Raw genomic sequence first — 14,047 nt, forward strand, 5'->3', positions numbered from 1 at the left:
AAAGGCTTTCGATAAGGTCCCACATAAGAGATTAGCGTGTAAAGTTAAGGCACATGGGATTGGGGGCAAGGTATTGACTTGGATAGAGAAGTGGTTGGCAGACAGAAAGCAGAGAGTTGGAATAAACGGGTCTTTTTCTGAGTGGCAGGCAGTGACTAGTGGGGTACTACAGGGATCAGTCCATGGACCCCAGCTATTCACAATATATATTAATGATCTAGACAAGGGAACTAGATGTAACATCTCCAAGTTTGCAGAAGACACAAAGCTGGGTGGGCGTGTGTGCTGTGAGGAGGATGCCGAGAAACTCCAGTATGATTTGGACAGGTTGGGTGATTGGGCAGAAGCATGGCAGATGCAATATAACGTGGATAAATGCAAGGTTATCCACTTTGGTGTCAAAAACAGGAAGGCAGATTATCTGAATGGCAATAGATTGGGAGAAGGGGAAGTGCAACGAGACCTGGGTGTCCTTGTGCACCAGTCGCTGAAGGTAAGCATGCAGGTGCAGCAGGCGGTTAAGAAGGCAAATGGTATGTTGGCCTTCGTAGCGAGAGGGTTTGAGTACAGGAACAAGGATGTCTTGCTGCAGCTGTACAGGGCCTGGGTGAGACCACACCTTGGGTAGTGTGTGCAGTTTTGGTCGCCTTATCTGAGGAAGGATGTTCTTGCCATGGAGGGAGTGCAGCGAAGATTCACCAGGCTGATAACTGGAATGGCAGGAATGACGTATGAGGAGAGATTGGGTCGATTGGGCCGAGTTTAGAAGAATGAGAGGGGATCTTATTGAAACTTATAACATTGACAGGACTGGACCGACTAGATGCAGGAAGGATGTTCCCAATGGTCGGGAGTCCAGAACCAGGGGTCACAGTCTAAGGATAAGGGGTAAGCCATTTAGGACAGATGAGGAGGAATTTCTTCACCCAGAGAGTGGTGAACCTGTGGAATTCTCTACCACAGAAGGCAGTTGAGGCCAATTCATTAAATATATTCAAGAAGGAGTTGGATATATTTCTTAAGGCTAAAGGGATCAAGGGATATGGGGAGAAAGCAGGGACAGGGTACTGAATTTGGACGATCAGCCATGATCTCATTGAATGGCGGAGCAGGCTCGAGGGGCCGAATGGCCTGCTCCTGCCTTTCTATGTTTCTAATATATCCTTGACCGTGACACCGGAAGAACTGCCCTGTTCTTCAAACAGTGCCATGGGATCTTTTACATCCACCTGATCAGGCAGATAAGAGCCTCAGTCTCATCCGAAAGACAGCACCCTCTGATGAGTGCAGTACTGAGGAGTGCTGTATTAAGTGTCAGCCTGGATTGTGCGCTCAGGGCTCTGCGGTAGGATTGAACCCACAACGTTGACTCAGAAGCGAGTGCTGCCACTGAGCCAAATTAATTTGGTAGCATTTACCAATGTGTCCCTGAATAATTGTAAAGAGCTCCTGGAATGAACTCCAGCTGTATATACTATACACAGAACGGGAACGTGTTTGAAGGAAATAGCACGAGAACGGAGATCTGCCATGCTTTCCATTTGGTGATACACACTAAAGAAATATACAAAAACTTAAGAACAAGAATGTTACTAAAATCTGAATTTTAACCACAGCTATTAAACTAGTATGTAAATCCAGAAACTAGTACAGCAATTTACAGTCCCACTTCACTATTAACCTGCAGTTGAATTATTATTATTATTTTTTTTTATTTTTTTTTTTTAAAAAGGTGAAAGCATTGTTTAAAACAACTGCGCACACACTGGTTACAGTGCATTTAGTAATCCTTAAATCTTGTATATTATTTAAGTCTTTTCATTATGCAGCACATTTTTCTTTTCCATGAATATGTAACCCCTTCACGGTTCTCTAGATATATGTGAGATGTGGTCTCTGTTGTAGACAGTATTCTATAGTCCAGTAAGGAGATCACTACTACAATGGCTTAATTCTAATTATCTTACTTTATAGTTTTAACGTCAGACAGTATAAGATGATTACGGGTCAATGACCTAAATTAGACATTTGCATACATTAGAATGAATCTAGACATAATAAACATACATTCTCCATTTATATGGATTCAAAGGAGAATCTGTCCCTGTGTCCAAATTCGAGTGCACTCTTTCGTTGGCGCGCTTAAGTTGGCGCTCATGGTATGTATAATGTCTGCAAGACTTACGACTCCGAACCCCTTCGTTGAATTCTCTTCACAATCACTGAATCCCACTTTGAGTTCTGGATGCAGAGCTACTAATACGAAGGGCGGCGGCCGAGTTTGGAAGCCCGGGACGGGATGCAGCAGCCATTTGCCTCCTGAGCCCTCTTTTCAGAGCTCCTGCCCTCTTTTCTTCCAGTCGCTCCCGTTTCCCGCTCGAAAAAACCCGACTCCACCCCTTCCTCCTGGGGTTTCTGCCTGGAGGCTGCGCAGCCTCACTGTCTGCAACAGTTGATACTGGTGCAGAATTATGGAAAGTTTGCGCTTAGTCACATTGTGTCCTTAAAAGTTCTTGCCGTACCTTCACATGGGCAACTTTAACCCAGGGATTTATAACAATGATAATACAGTGTCTAAGTTAAAGATTGATAACCATACTTAGCGTACATAACATTTCCAGTGGGTATTACAAATATAAATCAACAGGCTTTCAAAACACATGCAAGTGGAAAAGAAAAAATATGCAAGGTGATAAAATTAATGACAACTACCTTAAGTTGTCTTATGGCAAATTGGTTTGTCTCTGCTCTTAATGGTCTGCGACAAAATCCCTTTAATTAGCTGAAGTCAGCAGTGTCACTCCAGATGCAGTTGGATTTTGAGGAACCAGACAGATCCTGTGAACAATTATCTGCATCACACCTAAGCCACTGTGAAATGCAGCAGTATATGCAGCAGTCCAAAGATGTGCGGGTTAGGTTGATTGGCTATGATAAATTGACCCTTAGTGTTAGGGGATTAAATACGTGGGGTTATGTGTTGATGTAGGGGTTACGGGGATCGGGTGGGATATGTGTCGGTGCAGGCTGGATGGGCCGAAATGGCCTCTATCTGCACTGTGGGGTTTCTGTGATTCTGATGGCAGCAATAATTGATGTCAGCATCTCCAATGTGAGCTCTAAATTCTTAACTGTTAATAAGCCATATAATGTATTCCAGATCTTCAGAACTATTGTAGTAAACAGTCACGCCTGAAAGGTTCTCTAATGTAGTTAATTTAGTTGTGTTAATAGCCTGAAGGGAAGTTCGGCTGTATCCTTGGTATGGTGCGCAGATAGCAGAACTGGGGCACATTGGAGGGAGGGCTCACAGTGGGGCCATGAAATTTAGCGCTGTCAGCTTGACTCACTTGTAAGTACTGGACTGTAAAAAAATGGCGCCTAATCACATCTGAGCAAGATTTGCAAAGGCTTTTCTTCAGCTTAAGACAGAAAATATATGACAAACATATTTATCAAATATAGCATTGGCTGTGCATTATTTGAAATTTACATTTTGTTTTTAAAAACTTCCACGACTGAGTCTAGGCAACGAGTAATTTTTCCACCACTTCATTCAAACAAGTCCCAGCCCTGTTTTTTTTTTAAATCAAAAAGAATTACACTGATTTGAGATGATTACTTTTATTCATTCATTTGTATGACTAACTTGACATTAGGGAACTATTACCTCTGCAAGAAAATTAACAGTCCATGGTGTGCAATTAAGAAAAAAATCATGGGCTGAAGGGAGGGGCTCAACAACTGCAGGAGCATTTGCTCCATCACTGGTGAAAGATTCCATTGAATTTGCACAGGAGGCGAAAGCATTGTGGCACTTGGGTTACTGTGCAATAACACATTTGGTTACTGTGCAATTACTATTCCATAAACTTTTATTATTATATACATGATTTAAGAATTCGAGCTCTCCAAACTGAGATTTTCCACCTGCTCCTGAAGCTTATTCATGTATAAATCTGGAAGGATAGCTGCCAGTTAATGACACAGCCGACATCTGGATGAAGACGACAAAGGGAATGAACAGATAAAACCGGCATGTCTCCGCTGATCCCAGTAACCTGAATTTCAACAAAATTCCAAGCTGGTCTGACGAAGAAAATACAGCTGCATGTTGAATTGCAAGCAACTTTTCTCACTGAATACCCTTCTAATATGCCAGGTTGAATGGATGTCACAAAACAATTGCACACTACAGTGTGAAACTTCACTGTGTTCTAGCAAATTTGCATAGCAGTGTGAAACCTACTGCAGATGTGGAAGACAGCTCTGTCCAAATCAGAACTACAGTACTTCACTTTTCACTGCCTTACTATTCGTATAACGAAGATCAGGAATAATCCATTTGTACTTTGTGTTCTGCTACTCCACACCGTCACACCCAATTGTTGACTAACACTGCAGTTACACTGGAGAACCGCAATAATGATTACTACTTTGATGTTTCAGAAACCACCTTGTTTGTATAGCAAGGCAGTTTCCAAAGCAGCTGGATCCACTTAAACTGCTGCACCTTTAACTATTTTGCTGGTACATTCCTGAACAGAGAATTAAATCCAAATGAGAAACAGTTTCATTCTTTGACACATATAGGGGCATATTTTCCTGAACTTTGCCCCCCCCCCCCCCCCGCCAATGAAAGGCTCATTCTCCAGACACAAAGGTCAGGAAAAAAGGCAACAGAGGCCCATTTGCAGTCCTCTGCCTTCTTTATGTTGTTCTGGGCTTCCAAGGCTTTCCCACCTGGAGGACGGAGGGTCGAAGCCTGCCTGCATGTGCAACAGGTGCAGGCCCATCCCTGTAGTGTAAATGAAGCGTGAGATTATGTGCCCAGACGCCCGCCTCTTTCTCTCAGAGTTGCATCTGTGAGGCTCTCAGATGCAGGGGCACCCCACAAATAATGAACTGGGCTTCTGCTTGGAATGTTCCTTAGACTGAAGAGTTCCGGTGGATGTAAAAATTCCATATTCGAAGAGCAGAAAGATTTCCTGGCCAACAATCTTCCCAGAACGAACAACTCCAAAACAATAAACTAGGAGGAGGGGTGGGCTCTGATGAGGATGTCAGGAGGCTACAGTGCGATTTGGACAGGTTGGGGGAATGGGCGGATACGTGGCAGATGCACTATAATGTGGATAAATGCGAGGTTATCCACTTTGGGGGTAAAAACAGGAGGGTAGATTATCTAAATGGCAATAGATTGGGAGATGGGGAAGTGCAGAGGGACCTGGGTGTTCTTGTGCACCAGTCACTGAAGGAGAGCATGCAGGTGCAACAGGCGATTAAGAAGGCAAATGGTATGTTGGCCTTCATATCAAGGGGGTTCGAGTATAGGAATAGGGATACCTTACTACAGCTGTACAAGGTGCTGGTGAGACCGCATCTGGAGTATTGTGTACAGTTTTGGTCGCCCCATCTGCGGAAGGATGTTCTTGCCATGGAAAGAGTGCAACGGCGATTCACCAGGCTGATACCTGGAATGGCGGGAATGACCTACGAAGAGAGATTAAATAGTTTGGGCTTATACTCACTGGAGTTTAGAAGATTGAGAGGGGATCTCATCGAAACATATAAAATTATGGCAGGCCTGGACAGGCTGAATTCAGAATGTTTCCAATGGCCAGGGAGCACAGAACCAGGGGCCACAGTCTAAAAATAGCGGGCAAATCATTTAAAACAGAGATGAGGAAGAATTTCTTCACTCAAAGAGTGGTGAGCCTGTGGAATTCCCTGCCACAGAGGGCTGTGAAGGCTAATTCAATAAATATTTTCAAGAGAGAATTGGATATATTTCTGAAGGCTAAGGGGATTAAGGGTTACGGAGAAAAGGCGGGGACGGGGTACTGAACTGGTAAGATCAGCTATGATCTCAGACGAGGATCAGCCATGATCTCATTGAATGGCGGAGCAGGCTCGAAGGGCCGAATGGCCTACTCCTGTTCCTATTTCTATGTTACTATGTTTAATATCTGGTCATTGATATATTTGCTGTTTGTGGGACCTTGCTGTGCTCCAATTGTCTACCACATTTGCCTACATAGCTATAGCAAATGCACGTTAAAAAAAATGGGCTGCAAAGTACTTTGAAGGATGCAATTAGACCTTATATAAATGTAAGTTCTTTCCTTACATGGTCTGACTGATGTTAATTAAATACTCGGTATATTATTCAAAGGTCAATTGCTTTCCAGACAGGACACCCGAACCCTGGCCGAATTTGTTGAAAGATCAATTAGCAGCTTGCTGACATTACGGCTCTGGTAATTTCTGCACATTGTAAATAGGCTGCCTTTGTTTCTTTATACTTTTTATAAGCATGATACAGAAGTACAATGGTCAGAAAATGCAATCAGGATGTCCCAAAGCGCTTCACAATCAATTCATTACTTCTGAAGCAGTTACTGTTGCGCAGTCAAATGTAGCAGCTATTTTGATGCACGCTGCCCTTGGCAAAATCATCCCAAGACATGATATCAGGTTCCACAAGTACTCTTAACACCCAGCTCCACCTCACCACCACCACCTGTGTTGTCAGACTGCTTGTCCAACAGGAGCTGCAACACCCTCCAATTAAACATTGGGAAGATCAAAGACAGACTTCAACCCCTGCCACAAACTCGGTTCCCTTGCCACCAATTTCATCACCCTCCCTGGCCAATGTCTCAGGCTGATCTAGACTGTTCTGAACCTTGGCATCCTATGTGGCCCTCAGCCAAGTTTCCAACTCATACCCTCTCCATTGCAAAGGCTGCCTATTTCCACATCCGTAACATCGCCCGCCTCAGCCCCTACCTCTGTCCATCTGTTGCTGAAACCCTTATCCATGACGTTTATCACCTCCAGACTCAAAGATTCCAATGCTCGCTTGGACGGCCGTCCATCCTCCACCCTCTAAACTTCAGCTCAACCAAAACTCTGCTGTCCTACTCCGCACCAAGCCCCGCTCACCCGCCCTCACCGACAATGGCTACCAGTCCTCCAGCACTTTAAATTTAACATTCTCAATCCCATGTTCAGTTACCTTTAAGGCTTCACTTCTCCCTACCTCAACCTCTTCCAGCCGTACAGCCAAATCTTTGTTCCTCTGGCATCATATGTCTCCCCTCTCTTTGCCCCCACCACTAGGGTCCATACCTTCAGCCAGCTAGGCACCATGCTCTGGAATTTCCTCCCTAAACTTCACCAACTCTTCTTTAAGACCCTTTTTAAAATCCATCTCTTTGACCAAGCTATTGATCACCCATCCTAATGTGTCCTTTTTGTTTTAGTAATGCATTGGGCCATTTTTCTACATTAAAGACGCTTTATAAAAATGAAAGTTGCTGTTCTGAATATTTACCACCATTCAGGAAGGAAAGGCGGCTTACATTTATAAAGTACATGATCACATCTCAAAGTGCTTCACCTGCAATTAATTACTTTTGAAGTGCACTTGACTCGTTATATAGGCAAACACTGCATCAGACTGTCAGCCTAGATTAGGTGTTCAAGTCTTGGAGAGAAGCATGAACCCACAACCTTCTGAATCACGTTTCAGACATGTTATAATCAGAATAAAGTTAGCCTGTTACTGTTAACAGTAATTTGGGAGTGCAATGGTTTGTGGAAAAGTTTGAAATGAAGCAGAACATTCCTCGTACACACTTCACAAAAATCACAGATATGATTGACAACACAGTTCGGAGCTAATGTACTCAAGACAAAACAAACAGCTGCAGATTACAATTAATATTTTTAAGAACAAGAGATTTGAGAAGAAATAACCAAGTAGAAAACATAGCCTCACACTGAAGTTTAGAAATCCAAGACCCATGGATTAAGATTTACAAGTAACCACTAATTTGCAGGATTAGTCAGAGAAATCCTCCTCTTCTATGCTCCCAATGAATCCCTCTCCTGTTGAACATCATGAAGTCCAACCCAAACAGATCCAACGTGAAAACTATTTCAGTATATACTTTTGCCGCTTTTTGTAGTACTAAAAGTTACTTTTCCTCCTTTCTTATCAATTTTCTCTTCTTCTCAGGTGTTAGCTCCTTGTTGGGCATTGCTCCCACAGGCATTGCTCATCTGCTGGTGCCTCACCAATGTGGCTTTTATTCTTCTGCCAGCCTCGACAGTGAATGGCTGCAGAGTGTTCATGGGAACATCACAAGCGACTCCAACTCTGTCCTCTCCCACAACAACCACACGCAAGCACTCCCAGCAGTGATCGTTACATAGCAATCAGACTCAAGAACCCTGACCAATGTGCCCCTCCTTAACCCGAGGTGGTTGATGATAATTGCAGCACTCTTACAATGCCCCAGCTGAGGTCACATAAATCAGCAGCGAGTCACAAACTGCTGATTTACTCCAGGTTTAAATAAAATCATTTAGACAGCAGTTTGTCTACACTGCAACAACCAATATGCTTTGAAACAAATTAATTAGTTGGCAAACTAAAACAATTGTTAGTTGAATGAACCAGCTGCTCACTGGATCGACTTGCTGAGCCATTGGACGAGCAACAAATGCAGGTTTTACAAAACTGGCATCAGAGTAAAAGATTCCAAGAAAAGGGAAGGCAGTTTCAGTTTTAATTGACAGAGTGGGTGTTAAAACTATGTATTGCCATTGATGTAAAGCAAAACGATTTTCATTTTAGAGACAGCGATCACAAATGCAACACAAAATACTTAGGTATACCAGACAAAAATACATAGATGTGGGTACATTAAAACAAAATGTTTTTCCTTTGTTTGTGTTTTATGGAGTTATCAAAATAAATCTCAAAATGTGCCATGGGATTTTGGGGGGGGGGGGGGGGGGGGAGAGGAGAATTCAACATTATTTCGACTCTCAACTTATTACAAAGTAGTTAACAGAATAGTTTATAAACTGGAAACCCTAGTCACAGCAGAGACCAACTAATTTTTTAAAAATATAAAAGTGGACAATTCCAAGGAACTTTTCGCCCTACACTATCCATCGTCAACAACAACCTTTCTCTCCAGGCTTGGTCAACACCACTCTAAAATTGGCCTTATGAATGTACAAAAGGGAATCCTGAGAATGGCTTCACCCTCCCTCTGGCCCTCCAACAGCCACATAGTTTCCATAAGGAAAGATGAAAAGGGAAAGGTTTATTGAGGAGCAGAGACTTCAGGCACCAGAACGGACTGAGTGAAGGTGTGAGGACTGCTCCAAGTTGCAGCTTTGTAGATACTTATGATGGACATTTAAGTCAAGGACACCTTCATATCCTTGTGAGGGAGGGGAAGAGATGAGGCAACACCATTAAATGAATAAAGCCAAACGGAGCAGGATTTAAGCCTTTAATTCCTCCTTTTGGTTACAAAATTGATGGATTGTTTTTCAAATTTTGTTTTGACAGAAAAATTCTTCTCTTCTCACACTGGAGGCAAGAGGGCAAAGGTAAATTGGGCATTGCCATCTAGATACTCAGAAAAAACAATCCGCTATCTAATATCTACAGTGCTTAGTAATGAAACAGGCTTTGTACTGTTGTTTTGTAATATGCCTGGGTCAGACAGAGCAGATCTAACTTTGCACTGGAAAGGATTATAGCTTCACTGATAGCTTGTGTACATACATCAACTTTATGTAGCAGTACGACAAACTAAAAATCTCAAATCTCAAATAAATGAATGTATCTGGCACTAATAAGCTTGTTGTTACTGTCCAACATAACCAGAGTAAAATGGACACTACAATATAGTCATTCAAAAGTTTGGTCAGTAAAACAGCAAAATAACTGGTTGGAAACCTTCCAAAAATACCTTTGAGATTAAGAATACAGTTTTTGTTTGGAGTAGATCACTAAGGTTTAATTAACAAGGTACCACAGGGCTGAATTTCTTCATCAGTTCCGCTGATAAACAAGCACAACCTGGGCAGGCACCAGTGGGAAATCGGGCCGAGAGCTGGTCTGTCGACTCTCTGCCACTTCTGTGCCAGCAGGTATCTTATACGCCCACCCAAACATGGGCAGGTCTAGTAAAATGCTTTGTAAATGTGGAAATGTGACATATTTCTCTTCACATGCACCGCAGTGACACTGGGCCCTAGCAGTCATGCCATTCTAGCGTACAGCATTGCCAGGATTTTAGGATGGGAAGAGGAATTTAAATGGCTCGAAGGATTGCAACCGATTTTACTTTCTCTGTCACAATTTTTCATTAAAAAAATTTAAGCCTCCTCTTCAGCTACAGCAGACTTTCCACAGTGATTTATTTCCCTCATTCAATGGCTGACACAAGTTGGGAATCCCACCAGACGTCTAACTAAAATATTTAAATGAACTTGGGAAACTGATGTCAGAACCAGAGGCGTGTAGCGGGGAGCCCCACCCTGCCAAAGTTATGCCACCTTTGTAGCCAATAGCAAAATTTGCTCCAACATTTCCAAGTCAAAACCCAAAAGAAGATAGGGGCCAGAAATTCGGGTCCCCACGGGTGAGTACGCGCTGGGTACTCACGCCTAGGCCCAACGAAAGTGCCAGTTTCGTGCATGCACTGCGCATGCACAGGAAACCTGAACTTCCGTTCCTTTAAAGGGAGGGGTTCACAGGTTGAACGTGTGCACCAGAGAGGCAGTGCGTGCGCCTGGAACTTCCGTTTTTTTGCAGGTTTCTCCGGGAGGGTAAGTCTCCAGCAGCTACGCTTTTAAAAAGCAGTCGCAAGGCCTGCTTTTAACAAGGTAAGTGGTGGATTAAGTAAAATTAAAACATTTTTTCCACAGATTTATTATCTTTAAATACTTTAAAGAAAGGTAAGTTTATTTTTAGCCCCATTAGAAACTAATTAATTTTTTCAAAAATTTAAATTATTGCTTATAAAAAGTTATTTTATGTAATTTATAGTTACTTTAAAAATGTGATTAAAAAAAATTTATTTTAAGTTTTAGTTATGTTTTGGGGTTGAATTGTATTAATAGATTTGACAGGTCTTCCTGTCAAATCTATGAATACAGATTCCCTGCTACCATTGGCTCGCCATGGCCCACGTGATCCCAGGGGACGCTTCGAACTAACTGCGCCCCTGGGATACGCAAGCACTGCGCGCCGGCAGTTGGAGCAGGCCCAGGATCGGAATCCCACGCGGGCCCACAGCTCAACGGCCGACGCGCTAGGTAAGTGCAGGTCGGAGGCTTGCACCCGCGGGAAGCCTCCGACCCGAATTTCTGGGCCATTGTTAGTGAAACCCACTCGAACAAAAAAACGGATTAAAAAAACAAACACTCATTTAAATATTTGCAAGGAGCTCTCCTGGCCATGATCCCTCCCTCAAACATCACCGCCAAAAACAGATAATTGGACTTTTGTATCATTGCTACATGGAATCCACAAGTAAATCAACTACATAGCATTTACAGCACAGAAACTGGCCATTCGGCACAACTGGTTCTATGCCAGTGTTTATGCTCCACACGAGCCTCCTCCCAACCCCTCTTCATCTCACCCTATCAGCAGGTCCATCTATTCCTTTCTCCCTCATGTACTTATCTAGCTTCCCTTTAAATGCATTTAGTACCATTAAGACAATTACAGGAAACTTTGTGATATCCGGCACCGACGGGACCAAGCTGTTGCCGATCTATCAAAACTGCCGGACAAACCAGCGCTAATGTTGAAGCATACGGAGATTTGCAGCTCCGTATCTGGCAACAAACACTGTTGCTTAGCAACAGCTTCTAAACAGTCGGCCGTACCTTGGAAGCGTCTCTGTAGCTTAGCAACAGCTTCAGAGAGACTTTGCAGAGCCTGACTGTTGGAAAAAAAAAGCCACAAGAAGAAAAAAAACCTAACAAAACGGCTCCTGATTTCTGCCAGTGGATCGAGGTTTCCGGACATACAACCTCCGGATAAACTAAAGTTTCCTGTAAAAGCAATTTTAATTAGAAAAGAATTAAGCACGTTATTCCTCCTCACCAGATCTTCTCTTCAACAAACCGCTTATTAGCTTTTTTTAAAAACAATAATTTTACTTACTGGCTATCTAATATACCCTACTCTTTACTTTCTAACCTTCTTTCCAGTAGAAAAAGTTAAAAAAAACTACATATCTTTCATCTAACTAATAAAATGTCTCATTTTTGCTAGAAACAAAGCTTTCAAATCTCATGCCTAAATATAGATTAGCATGGTCACATCAAATTAGGAAGTACTGCTTCAGGCCAAGTCATTTTAGCCGCAACCCAGGGAGTCAAAGCACATCCAGGAGAGATAATGGTTACTGGCAGTTGTCAAATTTAAAAGCACTTTATATTTAAAAAGTTAATTCCGGATACAGGATCAATAAAAGCAATGTATGCTTTGACATTTTACAGCCAAGATACAGAAATACTAAAAACCTCTAGCATATTACAGTAATAATTTCTTTAACTCAATGCTGGGCATAGCCTGGGAAGCAATGGGTCAGGATTTTAATAAAGGTAATATAATGCACTTAACCAAAATTAATCTTGAACAGGATCTATTATATGACAAGTGTATTACAGTCTACTACTTTTAATTCAAAGTTGCTTAATTGAAATGACCTGAATTAATTTTTAAGCCCTGAATTCACACTTTGCTGTGTTATTTGCACTGCTTAACTCGAATTACTTGGCAAGTCGATTTTTTAAGTGCAAAGGTCAACTTTTGTTTCAACTGCTTTACCTGCCTGTGGAACACTCTCTCGGGCAACTTCAGTGCCTGGAACACACTTCCTTGCGAGCAGCAATACCAATGCAAAGCTATTATTTGGTGACCTAGGATTTCTGGAGCATGCATTAGGCTATAAAAAACTGTGACTTGTTCAACAGTATAATTTCTCCATTGTTTTTCCTGTGCTCCAGCAGCCACCGTGGTTAATTTTCTGAGACTAAGAGATGCATTCTGTTACGTCTCAATAGAGAAAAGTGAAGATGTACTCGACTTGTACCAAAACATTGAGAAAAATTATTCTTACCGTCAGTCTGAAAGCTCTAGGAATCTTAAAGTCCTCTTAGACTCCATACTGACAGCAATGCCTGGTGCAAGGTGAAGGATTACTGAACAAAGCTGGAGTTATTATCCTAGGAAGCCTTAACCTGCCACATCCTCAGAAGATCGGCTTTCCGTTTTAGACCTCTCTACACTATATAGTGTTCCAACCAAGACAGTACAATAACCTGCTCGCAGACCAGTGGCACATCTCTATTTTTTACTCTACCTTTAAGGCACTTTTACATCCAGCATCTCGAGAATGCGGTGCTCAAATAAATACCCACAACCTCCACGTGCCACTCTTTCCCCATTTACTTTGATTCAAACTAACGCCTGTTGTAGGCTGGAGACCAGTGATTGATAGTTAAAAGGGAATGCAATCCCCCTAAACACATTGAGGTAAATGGCAACCCAACGGTAGGACAAATGAAAATGCTGGTTTCTGATGCTGTGGGCATTGTGGAGTCCCCTGCCTTATATTAGATGTCAGCCTTAGCTCAGTCTCCGAGCCAAAAGGTAGTTGGGGGGGGGGGGAGACGATTTTCCCTGAATATTTTAGGCGCTAAAGAGCCTCCGAGGTGGCCAAGATGGGGGTCTTGAGCTGCAACACCCGTTTAGCGCAGGGCTCCATCTTGGTAAAGGAGTTGAAGTGCACGCTAGGAACAGCCGCCCAGAGGATCGTTAAGGGGCTGATTGGCATGTAAATTGCCTGCTAGCGCTCATTAGAGGCTGCACGGCATTTTGGTGGCTAGCACCTGAACTAACGCCATCTCCTAACTGCTCCCACACCTCTACAAGGGCCAGTTGCTGTCTGATAGCCACAAGAGCCGACTCAAGTGACACCACTATGAGAAAAAAAATGTATGAAAAAAATGTATGAAACATTGAGGGAGTACAAATGAGGTACACTGCACACAGGCAAGCATGGGCACACATGTAGTCAGACCCAACATCACCGACAGGCAGGCATGTTCATTTGCCTCCCTCTGCTCACTTAGTTCCCAATGCTGTTCGCCTCTCCACTTGATGCTCTACCATCCCCTGCCTTCTGATGGTCCAACTCTCCCCACTACCACC

At 42.8% G+C, this 14,047-nt stretch overlaps 1 protein-coding gene across 1 annotated transcript in view; it reads right to left on the reverse strand.

Annotated features, from left to right (window-relative positions):
* The window catches only part of LOC147100114 (RNA polymerase II elongation factor ELL), a 197,150-nt gene that overhangs the window by 56,346 nt on the left and 126,757 nt on the right, over window positions 1-14,047 (reverse strand). The gene's annotated exons all lie outside the window — the stretch shown is intronic.

This window comes from Somniosus microcephalus, chromosome 27 (genome assembly GCF_052327205.1).
Source record: "Somniosus microcephalus isolate GS21.2 chromosome 27, FLI_Smic_1.0, whole genome shotgun sequence".
NCBI classification, from domain to species: Eukaryota; Metazoa; Chordata; class Chondrichthyes; order Squaliformes; family Somniosidae; genus Somniosus; species Somniosus microcephalus.